Here is a 20,965-nt window from a genome sequence, read left to right on the forward strand (position 1 = left end):
TGCCAGTAGACTTACTACCACGTATTCACTGATTATATATAGGCTAATATTTTTAATTTCTTTAATTGGATTGAGATACTATGCACCTAAGCCTTCCCAAAACAATGGAATCAGTTTAAGTAGACCTTAATCTAGATCATCCAATATCTAAACTATTTAATCCATTTTTAGAATTTATTGAGAGTTTTGGACATAGTCAAAATTTAAGCGGTTCATGGAGTTGTTATGGATGATGTCCACCCACTCAGCCACTAAAGATATGTTCACCATCCTTCAGATTGTAATATATAGAGAATACTACAAAATCAAATCATTTTAAATGTGAACATTATTATTATATTCATTGTTTAATTTGCTACATTTATATTTCAACAAGTATGACATTCAATAACACCGGGCTAGTTGATCAATAGAATCAACATTTTACTACTGCATATATTAACATTTATCTATTGATACAAATTTTGGAATTTAAGAAATCGATCCCCAAATCAATTAGATTTTCTAGTTAGGTTTTAGGTTTTCAGCACATCTCACATGGATCATGCTAGCTAGCTTAAAATATTATCTGTTCTCACACGTGATTGATTCTCTTCACCAATTATTTTATGTGCCTTCAATTGCTGTGAAAATATAAATAAATAGAACACAGGTTTTTAAAGCTTATCTTGCTTTACAATGAGTTGGTGCAGAAAACTTATAGTGGAAAGCAAAAAATTGTATTTTTTTCGAAGATTTACTGATATAATTTTTATTTTTTATTTTTTTCATTTGGATGTCTGATTTTCATCTAGGTTATGTTTATATTTATTCTCCTCTTATAATTTCTATTTTGCATTCATATATATATAACAAGCAGTGTATTTTAAGTTATTTGACTGAACAATAAGTTTGATATACTTACTGCCACACTTTATAGGTGATGCTAATTAGGTAGATTGAAGTAGTTTATTGATTAAAGAACTATGAAATGCAGTAATTCAAAGAAGTTGACCGACAAAGTTTTGCGATTCATATGTTTTTACATAATCTATCATAATGGATAAAAGTTGGATTACGGACTCAAGGTACTTTAAATTTTAGTCTTGTTAATTTAAAATTTATATATATATATATATATATATATATATATATATATATATATTATAAAGCTTAATTCTTATCTTAGTTTAGATATTTATAATAAATTCATTTTGGCTTTATCTTTCTTACTATTCAAATAGGATAAGTACTACATACTCGAATGGAGTTGAACAATTTCTAGATACTGCATTTGAGCGAGTTGGGCAGAGTGGATGCATATATTGTCCGTGTAACAAGTGTGGGAATTGTATCAAGAAAACAAGGCAAGAAGTTTTGGATGACTTGATGTGGAATGGGTTTGTCAATATATACACAATTTGGATTTATCATGGAGAACGATTACCTTCGTCTTCTAGGCACAATGATGGGGACACCTCATACGAGCATATCAACCATATGGTCAGTAATTTCTGCCAAAATAATCCCTTTCAACTTTTGAGAAAAGCGAAAGTGTAATGATATGGACCAAATGGTCTGTGCTTTCTACCAAAGTAATCCTCTTTCAATACTAGCGTTCCACATTTGAACGCTTTCTAATACAATCTTACTTATATATATATATAAAAGCAATTATCTTTCAACTTCTAAAAATGATTTTTTAACAATTTGAGAAGGCAATAGGGTCAGCTCATCTTTTAAAATTCTCTTCTTTTTTGTTTTTTTTACCCCAGGAAAATCATTTGTGATATTTCATCGTGATAAGAGGCTCTAAGCACTAGAGAAATAGCTCATATGTAAAAGTTCATCTGTGACTTTGCTTCCAAACTTACCCTCAATTGCCATTTACCATAATACAGTATAGGTCTCTTGAGTTGGCTCTTGTTTCTTCTAGTTTTAAGCATTCCTTTGAAGAGAAACAAATGAGAAAATAATATATAGAAAGTAGTTTATCGGTTTGTAATTTTTTCCATTATAATCCCTTTCTACTTTTGAGAAAGTGCAAGTGTACGATTCATCTGTGATTTATGTCAAAGTAATTATTCTCTTACAACTTCTGAAAGTAATTATATATATATATAGTGTGTGTGTGTGTGTGTGCAATTTAAGAGCTAATATATACCTTCTTATTTCTTTGTTTTAGAAATAAAGCCAACAAAATGAAGTAAATCGCTCTAAGCAAACAATGCTGCACATAACTGGGACAATGAGTTATGCGCGGAAGGCTGAAAAGGTTAAGTTGGATTTTTTATGAAGTTAATCACTTGTATGTCACACAATTTATTATACATCATTGCGGTATAATTATAATAAAATAGATATATTAAAAATAAAAAAACAGATGAAGTTGGGATCAGGGAAGGCACCAACTCGTGCTCAACTATTTTGCACAACACATAAAAGCAAGAAGGATGGCAAAGTTAGTGATGAACATACTGCCAAAATGATTGTAAGTATTTTTTTAAACCATTAATTCTTTATTTCCTAGTTTGATTAAGTGTAAAATGGCTATGATTTTGCATCATATTGAACATCAAAATTCTAATGTACAGGTAAATAATTGTTATTGCACCCTTATAAACATTTAACTATATAAATATTATAAGTCCTAATATATTTATAATTACATTCTATTATGAAGGTGCATAATAAAGTTATATTTTTTTGTGAAGTTACCCGGCTCCTCAACTACACTTGGTGATCCTTAAACTTTATTTTTGGTGATGGAATTTCATCCTTGGTGAGTACTATAGATTTTAATTATCATTTTATTTTAACCATACATTTAATTGTCTTAATTATTATTCTTTGTTTAATGGCTTTTATTTAAAATGTATGTAGGGCAATTTGAAGCAAGACGAGAGATGAAATTGAACCATTAATTCTCAAGACCCTCGCATAGTCTCACTCAAATTCTCAATGAAATGTTGATGTTTTATTTTAAATGATTTCCTTTTAATGCTTTATTAGATTTTGGTGTTTCCTTTTGAACCTTTTATTAGCACTTGACATTTTGAAACAAAACTTATATGTTATGGAATGTTATTGAATTTTAATGCAACTTTGTTCTATGTTACATATCAAATTTAAGTTGTTGGATGTGTTATGATTGGTAAATTATATTTAATTTCATTGAACAGGGAACAAAATAAAATATTTTCTATTATGTAAATTAAACCAAAAAATAATAATTTTTTTTAAAAAAATTTAACACATTACTGACGGTTTAAAACGCCCCTAAAAGAAAAAAAAAAAATTACAGTGCACTTACAATACACCAACAATTTAAAACGCCCCAAAAAGTAAAAAATTATACATTACCTGCTCTTTAAAGTGCCGGAATAGAAAAAAAATTATACATTACCGGCACTTCAAAGTGCCAAAGTATAATGTTAACACTGGCGGTTTAAAATGCCAACAACCCCTAAAAAGAAAAAAATTCTACATTACCGATGCTTTAAAGTGCCGGAGTATAGAGTTAACACCGGCGTTTTAAAACGCCCCTAAAAAGAAAAAATTCAACATTATCAGCGCTTTAAAGTGCTGGAGTATACAGTTATAATAACAGTTTACTTAAAATACACCGGCAGACAAAAATGCCGCTTCTTAAACTTTCACCGGATGTTTTACTGATTTCAAACCCGGCGGTTACTGACAAAATGCCGATGAAAGCTAGCGGCGGTGCCTGTACCAGCGGTTTGGTAAAAGCGCTGGTATAGGAAATCCTTATTTGTTGTAGTGTAAAGTCACGTTGGGAAGGTCCATACACGGTTATTTCTCTTACACCTTATGGTGCAATAGAGATACAAGATTGTAAGACTGGACAATTGTCCAAAGTCAATGGACAAAGACTTAAACCCTACATAGAGAACAGTGTGCAGAGAGGCACAGTTGAGGTAGTGGAACTTCATGATCCTATTTACTTGGACTAGAAAGGTCAGGTTTTCGTCGAGCCATCGACGTTAAACTTAGCATTTGTATGTTGTATCGTAGTTTACTTTGATTTTTATTTCGTTATTTTTAATTTTTAATTTATTTCTTAATTTTTCTTGATTTTAAGTTAGTATAGGTTTGAAAAAAATAGAAAAAGAAAATAAAAAAAATCTAAAAATTCAAAAATTTGTCTCCATGCTCGAGCATCAACAGCTTCAGGCTCAAGCATCAGTATCTAAAGCTCGAGCCTTTCATCATCGTTAAATCTAGGGTTTTCAGCAGCCTTGCTCAAGCATCACACTTGATGCTCGAGCCTCTGTACTTTAAAATAACAGAAACCCTCGAGCCATAGATGCAAACCCTTGTGCCTTGGCCTATTTTTGCATCCATACACTCTCCAATCTCTCCACTCTCTCCCTATTTGTGTCCATCATTTTAGGCTTCGATTCCACATCAAAAAGGTATAAATCTCTCCATTCCTCTCGGCTTTTATATAGATGTATATATATGTATATATTTTCTATATATACACTGATTTTATGTCCAAGTGATTCCCAAATCTTTTCGAATCTTCTTTTTAAACTTATATAATCTAATCTAATCTTTAATCTATCATCCAACCTTACAGAAATTCCAAATCTCAAAAGGATTTGACGAACACGGGTTGGGTCATTTGAAGGATTGAAGTGCAAATATAGGAAGTTTGGGGGTTGTTGTGTGATTATAGAGGAGTGTTGGGGTGAGTTTGAATTGATTTGGGGTGATTTTGGAGGATTGTTGACGAGTTTTGCTTCGGTTGAAAACCAGGAAGCTTGAGCATCCAGATTGAGGATCGAGCAATTGCTTGCAGTAGGCTCGAGCATTCGGACATAAAGCTCGAGCATTAGCTAGTCCAAAGCTCGAGCATCAGTACCTCAGGCTCGAGCATTGGAGCACAGAGTTTGGGGTTCAGCTTGGATATTATTCTTGGATTATAGAGATGCCGAGACGGCTGAGGTAAAGAGTTATTAGGACACTGGCTATAGCGTTAAATGATTCATGGCGGTATAGCAAGATCTGTGATGAGATAGATTTTGTTATAGAGGATTTTTAGAGGCACAGTGATACTTTTTGGGCAATAGTGGCCCTGCAGGCTAGCCAACTTTTTGGGTTTTTGAGGCATCCAACCCCGATTTCTTACCCCAGGCTGGTGCGAGCTTTCTATTGCTCCTTGCGATTCCATATGGGAGACGAGGAGGAGGATGAGAAGGACCACTTCACAGCCACTGTTGAGGGCATACAGCTAACAGTGAGCTGTGACACTATTGTTCAGGCTATTGGTTGCCATCACAGGTGCCCAGCCGCTCTTCAGACCAGATTCCCACAGATTCCCCTTGGCACGACCCGGGAGGTGATGGTCCGTGCTTTGGGCCAAGGGTAGCATACCTCCACCTTAGAGATAATCCAGAAGTCCCAGCTTCCGAGATGTTTTTGGTTTTTAGATACGGCCCTAGTGGCCAATGCTCGCCCTATCGGACACAAGATAGTGCGATGTGCTGAGATGGTGGATGTGACCTATGTATTCCACGCCGGCTACTGGGTGTCTATTCCCCAGTTAGTTTTAGTACAGCTCTGCCTGCTATATGGGAGATAGGAGGGGCTTGACGCCATCCTATTCATCATTTTCATTTTCCTAGGCTGGTCACACGCCTAATGGAGATTGCGGGGGTTCCGATACCCCCGAATGAGGCTGATGTTACTGTCTTCACCCAGTACCATTTCACGCAGCAGAATAACGTCTTCGGTCATATGCCCAAGGAGATGAAGCTGGAGTAGGGTATTGATGATGATATTCGAGAGGATCGACGACGTAGGGACACCGAGGCGAGGGGTGTGCCTTATGAGCTGCACGTTCCACCTTATCCACCCCCGCCTACTATTCTTCCTACAGACCCTGCTGATATGGTGATGGCAGCGGTAGTTGAGGATGGGGACAACGACGATGATGATGAGGCTACGGATGAGGAGATATATCTCTCCGATTCTAGACCTCAGGTGAGGAGGAGACCCGCTTCTGCAACATAGCCTAAGAGTTCTTCTCAGGTTGAGATTAGAGCTTTATAAGCCAGGGTGGCCGAGCTGTAAGATGGTCAGACAGTGCTACGTCAAATGTTGACTGCGCAGCAGAGCATACTAGAGGAGTTACTTCGTCGTACTCTGTCCGACCCATCCACTTCTTCCGTTCCACCACCACCACCTATGGATTAGTTTTAGGATTTTTCTATAGTTTGGTTTACTGGGGTAGTTCTTTTTGATGTACTTATTTTCATATGATATATATCTATCCTAAGTCTTTCTATTTAAAAGTATTGTACTGATTTCAGATATATATACATGTTTTTTGCTTATAGTATCCTTGTATTGATATTTTTGTGCATTATGATATTGCTTTATGCTTACTCTATATGCTTGATACTCTGATGTATGTTGGAGGTTATTGATTTTGCCAGATACTACAGATTAAGTTTGGGGGTGATTTTAATAACAGCAACCCTGACTGGTTTTGAGGAACCACTATATTGAAGGAGGAGATGCTGGAAATTTATTTTTACTCAACTATGCATTATTTTGTCCTATCTTTGCTGGTCTGCTTGTATGGTAATATCTTTCTCTCTTTCTTTTGTTCTCACACATTGAGGACAATGTGCATTCTAAGTTTGGGGGTAAGGCTAATTGAATAATTTTTGACTTTTTGTTATTTAGGAAATTTTTGCTGACATAAGGATAAGCTTTGCTGATATAAGCATGTGTTTGAGTCTATTGATGATTGTATACTCTGTTTGCATTTTGAAGTTGGTTAGAAATGGTTTGTATGCTAAATTATTGTGAAAAGGAATCGTTCAAATTTTTTGAAATCAGTTGGTGGCTTGTGGTTCACTCTGTTAGGATAATTATTGTTTAATAATGCTAATCTCTGAGATGCTACACTTTTCACAATATTCACACTTGCATGAAGTCTGTGGGGTAGAAATTGAAAGTCTTGTCTTGTTTTGAGTTAGACTGAAATGATTAGGTAGATTTGATGATTTTGATGACTAAGGCATAAAATGGAAAAAAAAAAACTAAAGAAAAATTGGTATGTATGCAAAAAAAAAAAAAAAAAAAAAAAAAAAAAAAAAAAAAAAAAAAAAAAAAAAAAATTTCACCAATATGAATAAATATATATATAAAAAAAGAAAGAAAAGTAGAAAATGATCAAGTTCAGGATTGTACTTAGATTGCTTGAATGATTAAGTCCTTAGGGGTGTGTTCTAACACCTAATGCCTTAAGATCGTCTGGTCTGGGAGTCATTGGTTGAAAGCTTGTTACATAAGGGGTTTAGGTTACCTAGATTACTTGAATAATTAAGTCCTTAGGGGTATTTTAACAGTTAATGCCCTAAGATCATCTGGTCTGGGAGTCATTGGCTGAAAGTTCGCTACAAGGGTAATTTAGAAAGCTTAATAAACCTAGACATTGCACAAGTATCCTTTTTAAAAAAATGTATACCAAAAAGAAAATAATAATAAAAATGCCTTGAGAGTTGGAATTTGAAGAGTCTGCTTGTGAATTGAGGAACGACAAGGAATAAATGCAAGTATGGACAGTAATCCACACGATGAATTGTAGGATCACTTTCAAAAAGCATCTTTAGAGATTAAAATTGTTGAATAAATGATTAAACTGATATGTGGGGACTATGGTTGCTTAACTGAGATTGGAAGTTGAAAGTTCTTCTGATTACATGTTTGGTACACTTGCTATATTTGGCTAATGGATGAATTGCAGGGATGATATGATTTGAAAATAGACTTGAATAAGCTTACTGTGCATTAAAGGCACTGATGTAAGAAGTTTGTGGGTATCTTTACTGGAAACCCTCACGAGATTATAACTCATCCACTAGGGGTAACCTAGGGTTTTAAAGGCTTGTTGCAAAAGCTAAATGCAACCGTGATTCCCACGAAAGCAGCTTTTTAGTTCTGTATTGCTAAGGCACTAGCAATATGTAAGTTTGGGGGTGTGATGAGTGCTGAATATATGCATTTTCAAGCCCCTAAGTACGTATATGTAAGGGCCTAAAGTGATACTTCTATCCATTATTAGACTAATTTATGCTTAATGTGTGTTTCAGGTACTTTCCAAGATAAATGATTAAAACCGGGACTTTATACTGATATCGAAGCTTACCGAGTCATTGCCGGTCATTTAGAGCAAGCAGAGAATTGAATTGGTGAAGTTTGAAGCAATTGAAGCCTTAGAGCTCTAGCCAAAGTATTGAGGCTCGCGCATTTCAACAAAGAAAAGAAGAAAAGTCAACAAGGCTAAATGCTCGAGCATCAGTACCTTGATGCTCGAGCCTTATTGCAAAGATGCTCAAGCCTTATTATAAGGGTGCCGGAGCCTTAACCAAAGGTGCTCGAGCCTTGACCCTAAAGCTCGAGCATAAGGCATCGAAAATAATGAGTTAATTTTGAATTGAAAGCTATGTTCCCAGGTCTCGTGCATCACTTCCATGATCGAGCACTATCAACAGAGGATCGAGCATCATCTTTTGATGCTCGAGCATTGAGCCCCAGATGCTCGAGCATGGTACCTAGTGATCGAGCCCAAGAAGCTTGGATCGAGCAATATTAAAAGAAAAAAACGCTTCGAAAAATAGTTGAAGAAAATTGGCTAAGTGTTAATGTGATGATCGAGCACCATTCACTAAAGCTCGAGCATCCATCCAGTATTGCTCGAGCATGAGTCTTAAAGCTCGAGCATCCATTCCTGAAGCTCGAGCAGTGTACGACATATCAGACTAAAAGCTACGAGATTCCTCTTTTTATCACCGTATCTCATTCCAGTTGGGCCAGAAAACCTAAAAGCCCACCAAATACATATTTTCTTCTATAAAAGAAGGCATAAGCCTTGATAGAAGAGGTCTAAAATTTTAATCACTTTTACGTATTATTCAGAAGGCTGAAGGTGTGGTGGCTTTTAGGGTTTCTACAACCTTGAAAGTGCCCTGAGAAGAGAGGTGCCGTCCGTGACAATGGAGATGAACTCAACATAGATGCTATCCAACCTTATCATGAGTAGCTAATCCATTTCTTAGGGCATTGATGTAACCAAACATTATATTATGGTTTGATTGTTTTGACTCTGGGTTTATTTCAATATATTATGTTTTCTTAATTATATGACTATGAGCACTTGGGACAACTCAAGTGGTTTTTCATACTTTAGTAGAACATAAATTGTTATGACCTTGGCTTAGATATAATAATTTATGTTCTATTCTCAACCTACCTTATTGTACGGTATCTGGCGGAGCCTTGCTGGACACAAGGATAAAGGTCATATAATGGTGTTCCAATGAATTTTACAAACGAACATTTTCATAATCTATGCTTAGGAAAGGTGGTTCATTTATACATTAGTTAAAGTAGGTAGAGTAGGTTAGTGAATAGTCCACACTAACCACAGATAGGTTATACTTAGCTAAATTTGTAAAACATCTTTCTTTAAACTCCGAACTAAACGAATGTTATTGAGTTCAGTTCATTTGAAAATAGAATTGGTTAAAATCCCAGAGTTGATTCAATTGACCATAGTATAACGATTGTGGTGAAGTCAAAGCCCTAAGATCTTCCCTCTCTTATCATTCAATTTAGTTTAATTTGCTTTAATTCAATATTTTGTTTAATTCAAGTTTGTTAAATCGTGACAACCAATAAACTCTATAACCAAGTTTCTGTAAACCATAAACCTAATTTAAAGGCTAAGTACAAATTCTATCTCTTTGTGGGTTCGACATCCTCTTTGCATAGAGCTATATCCTACACGATATCGTAGATTGCGGGAGACACATCAGTGTGCCACCATCCCATACTGGTGCATACAATCCATAACATCCAGGTAATTGACAGATTTTAATATAATAATTAAGCAATTAAAGTCCAAAACATTATTGCATATAATTGACAAAACCTAGTTTAAAAGTTCAGCAATTAGTAACCAAAACATTAATCCATGTAATTGCAGAACAGAGTTTATTATTTCAGCAATTAGCATCTAGAGAAAGCATAGATCAAGTCTGTTAAATAAATGACTCTATTGTGCATCTAAAACAAGATTTATAAATGTGCTACAGTCTATTAAATTGTTAAAACAAAATTAAACAATTTAATCTTTTCCATCCGTTAACAGCATGCAAGGTTGTTTAAACTTCCCTACTGTTAAATCCATTAGCATAAAAACATTAGTTATGCAATGAGGGTTCTAATACAACATTATATAATGTTTAGAGTCCTCATTAATCTCCCAAAACAGTCCAAGAACTTCAAAAACCCAAAACAGACCCTCAAACCACGTCCAGTATCAAGTTTGGCATGAGAGCATGCACTCACAAGTTGAGAGCCTGCTCTCAACCATTGGGTGCCGACTCCAACACCTTGGGAACTGGTTCTGTGGTCTAGGGAGCCAGCTCCCTCAATCCATGGAGCCGGCTCTCTCTCTCACAGAGAGCCGTTTCCTCCTTTGGTTCGTCTTCTTCGCCTCCGACACTATTACAGAAGGTTCTATGATATCTAATACAGTTCATAGGGTTCAATTCATGTCCCAAAATTCCTCATAAGGCATCTAAACTCTAGTATGCATCATCAACAGAAACTTAGAACACATATGAAACAACAATTGATGCGAAGAAACGGATTAATTTTATAACACATAAACAGTTTAATCTTAATTTAAAAATACAAGATTTATTTGATGTCTAATTAAAACCCTAGAGACCATCTAGGCATGCACAGAACAAAAGTCAAGGCGAGTGTGGTTTTGAATCAAAACCTCGTTGCCGTCTTCCTAAGTTTTCCGACGACGTTCGTACACTGTCAACCTCCTACTGCTCTAGTTTAAATCCATAAGCAAAACCCTTCCTTCCTCATTCGTAGCCCTAACTGGTGCTCTATTCTCTCAACCCTCTTTATACGTGAATAGAATTTGAGTCTATTTTAAAAAAACCCTTAGCCGACGTAATGTTATAAATATACGTATAACCAAAAACTTTAACCTAATTCAAATTACATTATGAAAAGGAAAAGAAACCTAGAATTCATTCTCTAACTAAGTCGGCTACTTCCCACAACTTGTCTACCTAAAAGAATATAAAACCCTAATTTAACCTAATTAATGAAAATAACTAATTAAACTACCACATAAGGTACATTAAAGAAAATAAATAATTAAAACAAATAACCCAATTAAAGAAAATAAAATTAAAATTAAATAAACAATTACACAAACAATTCAATTAAACAAAACAATTAATCAAGTAATTAAAATAAACATGCAAATAAACAAATAAAAATGCAATAAAATAATTATTTAAAATGCTTAAAATAATTATTTAAAATGCTGAGACTATCCTTTTAAAAATAGGGGTATTACATTATATAGTTATTGTTGAGTTGTCTAGGACGTATCTGCATATCAAGTCTCTGTTTGGATTATAGTTAGAATAGAACTTGTTCGTGGGCCTAACCCACTATTATTTTTTAGGTATCGGACAGTTCCAGTTTTAGAGCTTGTTCGTGCTGAGCAGAGACGGTCACTCATTCTTCGAATGACGTAGGATTTCTCTTCATGGTTTAGCTTTAGATTTTATTTCAGTTGTTTACTTTTCAGTTTGGGATTTTAAGTAATGGAGGTTTTGGGATTATTGGATTTTAATCTCTTAATTTTTGAGGATTATATTTTAGAATTCTTTTCAGCCTTGATTATTTATTTATTCATTCATTTTTTATTCCGTGTTCATTTAAATATTAATTGTTTGGTATCTCTCGGATCTGTGCTCGGACTTAATCACCCGTGGCTCTAGAATCGAGGGGTATCATAGGTAGATTGTCTTGTTGGAAGTTGTTTTGACTGGGGCAATGATGATGTTATTTGATTTGTAAAGTCTGATCCATTGGCTTGATGGCATAGACTCATCAGGCTTTAGATTCATGGCTAGGGTGGTTGACAACGGTGTTTTGAGACTTGGGTTTTCAGTTTTTCCAGTATTGAGGATTTAAGGCCTTAAGCGTAGTGGTGCCTTTGACATTGTTGTCAGAGTTTTGGGATTAGCCAGAATGGTCCGGCCGGACATCTTTGGACCATCTCTCAAGTCTCACAAAATGCTTGGTTTCCGTGGTGCTTTTGGTAACAACTATTTTGACATTGATGACGTTATTTGTATCGATAGGTTTCACAAGTAAGCATGTTGGGAGCAGGTGATGAATTAGTGCTTTATACTGTCATGCTACTGTACAAATTGTGTGTGGTGGGCGAGTGCTAGTTGCCGTCGATGCTACCTTGCATTACCTAGCTAGTAATGTGAGTGTGGACAGGAATTTGATGTTGTCGATGCTACCGCACCTTGGGTACGTTGTGGGTTCTAGTCACTATTCGTGCTGCCATGTTGCTTCTAGTTGAGTTCTTTGTTTCGACGTGTAGTTGCCTTGGTCTCCTTTAGGTGGTTGACATTGGGTTAGTATGCCAATTCATTTGGAGAGGTGTTTTACTGTTCACGGTTACATGTCTCTTCGTTGATCTTGAGACATTTGGAGTTGTCCTTTAGTACTTTATAATCTATTTTGGTGTGACCTTGTGTTCGGTCCTTGTTTGGTTCTTCTGAGAATGTTCCTGGTTTCGGGGACAAAAATCTCTTTAAGGATGGTAGGTTGTAATTTTCCTTCCTTTCCTTTTTCTCCATATTTACGGATTAATTTTTTTGTTGAAATTTCCTTTTACGTAACCTCACTCTTCATGGTCAGAGTTGATTTTTAACTTCACGTGCTTTCATTCTTGTTAGTTTTCTTGAAAGGTGTAACTTTACTTTTAGAGAAAAGCTCGCCAGTTGTTTCTTTTTCCCGCAGGGGCGTGGATGAAAAGATTCTTGAGAAACATCTTCGTTTCTTGGAGTGCTTTTCATAAATATTTTTTCAAGATATTTTGATTTGGGGGTTTTTAAGAAAATATCTTTTGAAAGATATTTTCATTTGGGTCACTTGCGCAGTTATCCTTTTGTATAAGGGCCTTTGTGCAATTAATGAAAGTTAATTGCAAAGTGTCTCCTTGGGGCTTGAAACCTCATACGGGATTCATTTTCACATTTCGTCGAGTCATGTACTCTTAGAATTGTCTTACAGTCGATCTCCCCAGTTTTCGGATTTTTGACCCCGGTTATCGCCGAACTTGTTTGGGGCATATCTCTCTCCTTGGGATCAGTTTTCAACGTCGTTTCTTCCATTGTTCATTTTTTTCTCATTTCGGTTCTTTTTTGTTCATGGTGTTTTTCCGTTTGAGCACGTCTGCTCAAAATCCACTTTTCCGGGCTGGGCGAGACCTGTTTGGGACACTTTTTGAGTTCTTTTATAAATACGGGGTGAGTGGATTATTTTTCATCATCTTTTCCCTCTCTTGGCTGGCAGCCATGGAAGCCCAAAGGGATGCCCCTTTTCTTTCCCTCTTTTGAGCTCCTTCCCCTTGGATATTTTTGGTGATGCCTTAGGCTTTAATGTCAGCCAACCTTGACGAGGCCTTTAATTCCAACTGATTGGAATTCCGTTTTAGCCATCTTTTGAGTTTGGGTTTGAAGCCAAGTTTGGATTTTGGTGTAACCTCTTTAAGGTTTAATGTTCACCTTGTTGTCCCGACAAAACCCTGAAGTTTCGTAGGATTCAGATCGTTTCCATTTCGGTGGGATTTGAGATTTCATCTCAAATTGAGGTAGGGGTGGTTGTATGTTTATTTCCTTAGTGTTTTAGTGTTTTTGGAGCTTAATATATATAATTTTTAAACTTACTAAACCATAGTCTTGTATATAGATTGTGCATCCTTGAAATGACTTACGGTTTAGTGTTTTAAAAATATGTTTCATGTATATATATGTATAGGTTACAAAATTGTAGTTTATATATATATTGTATAGCTTAATCCATGATTTGAAGTATGCCTAACTTATACATATATATAATGTGTAAAGATAACATGACAATTAGTGGCCTTGAGGTTTTAGCTTATATGTTTAGTATAGCTTGTTTCATAATTCAAAGCCTTGGGAACATGTTTATCTTGCCATGAGTAAATTGTTTCATTTACTAAATTATTTGATTTTAGAGACTTTTTATGTTAGGATGATAATCTCTTGAAATGTAGTACATTTGGTTACTTTGTGAACATGTTACTAGACTTGCGTAGAATTAGTACTTGTGGCCTCTTAAAATGGTAATTGGACTTAGCATGATATAGGATATTATTGTCTTGCAAAGCTTGTTTAAATATATCTTACGTAGGGATATAGCTGGTTTAGAATATTACAATTGATTACCTTGAAAGTTAGTTACTAAACTGTAGCTTATTTAGTACTTGTGACTTAGGATGGTAATTTGGCTCAATTGTTGTAAAATATTCTTGTTTTGTGTATAGATTGCATATTGAGGACTTGACATGTCATATGTCATTTAGACTTGAATTCTAGGACATGGTTTGTGTGGATTCAACCTTACTTGTGCATAGAAGATAGTTTTTATGCTTTATTTAATTTTGTATAAGTTTGGTCTAACTTATTGATTTTGGAAGGCTTGTAAGGACATTATACATGTGATGGCTAGAGTTTGGCTCTACTACAGAGACAAGAGTTTCCTAAGTCATATGAAGTGCGCAATAGGTAGTACCTTGTGGGTTGTAATTATTCAGAATAACTTATACACGCGCGCACTAGGTAATACCTTGTGGGTCGTAATTACCCAGAATAACTTGCTTGGTCTGTGACTAAGTATTCTAATCTTTCCACTATCTGATTTTGCATTAAATTCTAAGTAGTTAATCATGGATTACTTGTAGCTCGTTAATTGGTGCTTGTCTTGCATATTTAAATCTCATTTGGTATACTTGAACTTGTGTACTTATTTGTGTATTTAAATCTCATTTAATGTACTTGAAACTATATACTTACTTCATGTATTTAGAGCTCATTTAGTATACTTGAACCCGTATACTTGTTTATGTATCTAAACTCTATCTAGTATACTTGCGCTTTGTACGTTTGTTTTGTGTATTCGGATTTCATTTGAGTGTACCTGTGCCGTGTATGTTTGTTTCATGCGTATTCTATATAGCTTAGTATACTTGTACTTGTATATTTGATTTACGAGTATCCCCATGTTAATCGCATACTTGTGTATTTATGTTTGCTTTGATATTGCTTATTTTGTGTAACATGACTTACTATACTTGTAAATGTAAGCTTATATGTTGTATATCGCGTTTTAATATTGTTTTGTATACTTGAGCATGTATACTTGTATGCCATAGTTCATTTCAATTGCATGAGTAGCTTGAGATGATCCTTTAGTTCACCTTGGAGCATAAATGTTAGGATGAATGATCCCTTGTGATGATCTATGTTGAACTTGCTTGGTATTTGAAACTTTAGGGTATACGCATGCACTTCTCCATACGAGTAACTTGTTTACTCACCATAAGTTGTTGGGTTATTTTTCAGTTACGGATACCTTGGTATGGGATACACAACATCCCTAGGTCATTTTGTTTATTTTGATGTGATTTGGTGTATTTTAACAAGCATGCAACTATTAGCATGCACTGTTTTGTCATTTTAAGTTATATTGCATAGTTAGGCCAAAATATCATTTTTGCCTTGAATTATGTAATGTGTGCCTAAACACACTTTTTGACATTCATTTTATGTATATGATATATGGCTAAGGGCCAAACTTTATTTGAAATCACATGAACGTAATAAATGTAGAATTTTGCCTTTAATGTGAATAATACGAAAATCAATAGTATTAGTATGTCATATTTGCACTGGAGTGTGCATTGTGTATGAACATAAATCAGTTTAATAATGGATAGAAGTATCACTTTAGGCCTTAACATATGTATATTTAGGGGCTCGAATATGCAATATTCAATGCTCATCAGTGGCATAACGCACATTTTGAGATGTATTTGACATGTATGTAATTTTAAGGCAGTTCGATCGATCACATGGTTGCTCTGATCGATCGAAGTAAGGCGGCGCATTTATTTGGATAAGGACAAAGGCTGAGATGTTTATGGGAAAAGGACAAAAGTGGTTGGTGAGGATATAATCAAAAGGTTCGATCGATTTATTATTTGGCGTTCATTTAATTTGTATGAGTTGTGGCCAAGGGCCAAACACTATTTTGTTCCCACTTTTGCATTTTAGTTTCATATATTGCATTTTTGGGAAAAACTAAGAAAATGAGAGGCTTTAAGGGTCTATTTTCAAATCAGGTGGTACAAAGTGTGCACGAGCACATCCACTAGGACTTATTTAATATCCATGAAGTGTGGCCAAGGGCCAAATGGTCTTTTGAAAGCATTTAAGTCCGGTTGTTGCATTTTTGCCTTTAAAGGGCATTTTTTATGCATTGGGGTTTGATTAGGTCATATTTTTCATCGGCAGTATTTTTAAGCCATGAATCATTGTATCGCATCCTAATAGGTAAGTTACGTCTGTGTGCATGATCGATTTATTGAAAAACTTTTTCTTTGGTGAAATGAACCTCCTATGGACTCATTTCACATTTTTCTTTCATATTCTGGCTTAAGGGAATTTTGGGGTTTTCTTTTAGGAAATAAATTCCGACTTTGACTCTGTCACATAGAAAATATGATTTAAGGGGGGGGGGGGGGGGGGGTAGGGTTTCTTCACAGTATTTTTCCAAAAAATGTTTTCTTGGTCTCGAAAACCCCGCTTCGATTCTATTTTTCTGGTTTTCTACTGTTTGGGTTCACAATCTGGTTTGTTGAACTGGTTCAAAGGGGCTGAACCAGTTCAAGGTGCATTTTTGGGTCCAACATGGACATTCTGCCCATGTTGTACTGGTTTAGGGGTAGTGAACCTGTTCAAGTCCCCCAGAATTTTTTTTGTTAACTCCGAATTAATCCATTCTTGAGTCTAAACAAACTGCGTCAAAGTAAAATTTCCAATGGTACCAACTTTAGTTTTAGATTCTTCTTCTAACTTAAGATATCCTTATTTTAATGAGAGGGTGTCAGATTTGGTTCGAACTGGGATATGGTTTATTTGGGATTTTGTTTCTTTTGACCTTGGCACCTCGTGTGAGGTTATAAAAGGATGTTCTTCGACATTTTTTTATCTACTTTGACTTGTTGGAAGTCAAATTCCTTCCTCTTAGGATAAAATGACCATTTTACCCTTGGTCCTTTTCTTGTAGGGTTTTGATGTAACGACCTAAACCCAGGGATCCGAACCGTATCCGGGTCCTTACTCAAACCCGAGATCATCTACTATCACTACAGTCATTCCCACTTCTAAACTACAAGGGAACACATCATACCAAATCTGAAAATTAAAATACAGATTCTAAGTTTCTAAAGTCCTGTAATTTCCAAACTCATCTGTGAGCCATATAAATGGCTAACCCTGTCCCACACATGCATCTATAATGGTAAAATTCATAATCTCTCACACAGACGAAAAACTAAAAGTTCATTTACATGATACATTACATCTGACTACAGTCCCTGAACATAAACTTACGAAAGAGATACAAAACAAGTTTAAAGTTTTACAAAATTTGTATATAAAACAGAAAAATTAACACAAGAAAGTCCATTTAGTCCTGTCTAAGCCTGTGGGGATTTTCTTTCACCACATCCTTTCCGTGTCCTGAAAAATAATAGTAAAGAGTGAGCACAACGGCTCAGTAGAAGATGCCTAAAACGCACTCCTTAATGCCTCCGTGAATCCAAACAAAGAATAACAATAAGAAAAACGGTCATGCTTGTTCGGGAAGTAATAATCATCACATAATACAATCTCGTAAATGCAACAGAATGCAATGTTAATGAGGTGCCAATGTCTCTCCCCATTATCAAAAATTTTATTGAACATTTTCCTTAAATTTCAGATTTTGCTTTTATTTCAAAAACACAATCTTCTCCTTTTCAAAAATAAGTTCTACCCCATGTAGTACCCAATGTAATGCATAAATGACACACTTCATAGTCTCATAATGTCATAGCATTCCACATCAAAATTTCAGTTCTATACACCATGCTTTAATAACAAGTCAGCATGGCAATTTTTAAAACATAACAACTCAATCATTCATTTAGCAAATCAGCAGCATCACCAAGGTACTTTAAACATATACAAATTATATTGATTTCAACATTAATGTCACTTTACACAATACAATTGAGTATGTAATTTTCAGTTTCGAACTCATCGAATAAAACCAACATTGAGGAAGCTTAAATTTCAGTTTCTAACTACACAATACGCACCATAAAAGAAGTTACAAATTTTAGTTTTTGTGTGACAACAACAACAACAATCCTACAACAAAATAGTCCCACATGTGAGGTAAGCTTAACATAAAATTTTCAGCTTGTAAGTTACAATAACCCAACCATTATAATTACTAAACTTTCAGTTTTAGACACATCAACACATTCAACAATTTAAGGAACTCAGCTTCAATTTTTAAAGCACACAATGCATCATTAATATAGAAGCTAACAATTTCAGCATTTCAATCACAACATACTTGTAAAGAAAATTTAATTCTAGTTATGCAATGCATGAGTATTACATACTATTCAATGTCATGTTACATGTTAATTTCAGCCTCAAGTATCACAACCATAATTCCAGCTTTAGGAACAAACTATGAAGGTAGTTTTTTTTTTTTTTTTAATTCACAACAACTCCACTAAGCTTACAACAAAACTATCCAATAGTTGAAGCAAATTAAACATGGAATTTCAGCTTGTAAGCAACAACAACACAACCATTGAAATTAATAAATTTTCAGTTTAATGCATATAACACGACCAACATTTAGAAGAGCTCAATTTTAGTATTTATAACACATAACACATCATTGTTATATAAACTACAAAATTTCAGATTTAATTCACATATACATGCTTCTAAAAAATTTCAATTCTAGGCATATATTAGTTCAAAACTTAAGAGATTAATTCACAAGAGGTAAAGACTTGGGGTTTAGGACAACTCCTACCTCAAAGAAGTTAGCTAAACCAAACAAGCCCTTAAGCCTCCAATTTTTGAAATTCCCTAAACCCTTTTCAATATTGGTCTCAATAAGAAGCTCTTCTCAAGCTCATCACTTCTTCATCAATGGCTTCATCAAAATCTCACTTTGATCTATCCAAAAACAAGCTTGAAGCTTAGAAGACAATAGGTGTATATAGATAGATATAGAATGAGAAAGTAAAGGTTTTGAGTGAGAAATGGGTTCTGCCGAGAGGAAGAGAGAAATGAAATGGTTTGGTCAAAATTTGACTTGTGGTCCATGACTTGTCACTTGTCAAAATGTGAATGAATTACACTTTATGGTTAGTTACACTTTTGCCCATCTATAACCATTGAAACTTCATCTATGTCCCAATAAATAGGAAAATTTGGTAACATTACAATCTTCCCAACTTTAAAAGATTTCGTCCTCAAAATCAACCCACCTTAAGGAAAAAGGCGTCGTGTCTCCCACGCCCACACAACTTGCCATGGAAACTCTAACTAGTGACACAACACAATCTGTGAAGTCCATAGATTCACACAAAATAGTTTAGGAAGTTACTCACCTCAAGGTCGCTAGTGATCCCAAATGCTAACAAGAAAGTAGATACAAAATCTCTCGATAAAACTTACTCATAAGATCGAATCGCAAATCCAGAGATACTTACAACACCGTTCCCGATTTTCATCGTCATCATTAGCTATGTCATAGCTGCACAACAAACTACCGGTTCCACGACAAAATAACACGACATACCAGTCAAAATATAAGAAAAAACTACTAGTACACTCATGGACACGATCCCCAATGCCATTCCACATGAAACTCACTTCCAGACAAAACTTCACCTTCCCATTCACACATAAATAACCATTGACCTTTGACCCGACATCATGTCAAGGAAGAATGACTCAGAAAAATGGTTAGCTAGGCCATTCCCATCATTGATCTGACCTCAACACCAATATCGTTCTTGTCTTCAGGTCTAATCCTCAAGTATACACATACATCAATCCCTATGCCTAACTCTAGACACATGGTTTAACCACTCCCCACACATGAGTCACATCACAACTACTAGATACTATTGCTAACTCCAAGACCCTAAGAAAATGTACACACCGGTAAACAAGTCGCGTCTCACGCTATAACGATCATAACCTTTCGGAATGAATCCTATAAAGCAAGGACTTTAACTTCTACCGTGGAGGTAAGTCGGACGATCCCGAACAAACCCTCACTCGGAATCTTAACAAAAAAAGGGAACTCTAAAAATTTCTTTCGTCCGTTGACACGCACAACTCCTATGTGGAGATACAAAACTCACAGATGACAAAGTCCTTGCCAGGACCAACATAAGAAGAAAGAAGATCAAGTCCTTCTATCGCAACAAAACAGAATACGCACTTATCGGTACTTTACACACGATATGCCGAGAAGGAGGAACTATACGGAGACGAAACAACTCTATCTGTAATTCATACACCTAATATCCGTATGTATAAGAGGACAGTGCCCCTTACCAAAACACTAGGGCTAGACGATGAATTTTAAGACATCGCGTCTCATCCTGCTTGAAGAAGAACCTTAGCAAGTGAAATTCTAAACCTCCCAATCGTAGAAATAACTAGGTAGTGCTGACCACTACATCAATAACCTTTAAAGTAACATGGTTAAAAGTTCTTTTGTCGTTAATTTATCAATAAAATCAACACATAAAATCTCGACTGCTTACGAAATACACATCGTTATCCAATAAAACTGTCTAAAATACTTATATAGTCTTACAAATGCATCACTGCTTTAATACATAACGGTCAAAATTGATACATCATTACAGCTTAAAACTCATACAAAATACCCCGAACTATATCCTGCCCCAAGGGCTCACACTAAGCAT

General features: G+C 35.2%; 1 long non-coding RNA gene across 1 annotated transcript; it reads left to right on the forward strand.

Annotated features, from left to right (window-relative positions):
• Positions 1-2,708: 2,708 nt before the first annotated feature.
• LOC132279829 (uncharacterized) lies at positions 2,709-3,097 on the forward strand. Its single transcript, XR_009471405.1, has 2 exons — positions 2,709-2,761; positions 2,863-3,097. It is a non-coding gene; the product is annotated as an uncharacterized LOC132279829 (long non-coding RNA).
• Positions 3,098-20,965: the final 17,868 nt, after the last annotated feature.

The sequence above is a fragment of the Cornus florida genome, unplaced genomic scaffold, assembly GCF_030987335.1.
Source record: "Cornus florida cultivar Cherokee Brave unplaced genomic scaffold, ASM3098733v1 CherokeeBrave_3.0.0_Hap2_Chr10, whole genome shotgun sequence".
In the NCBI taxonomy this organism is placed as follows: domain Eukaryota; kingdom Viridiplantae; phylum Streptophyta; class Magnoliopsida; order Cornales; family Cornaceae; genus Cornus; species Cornus florida.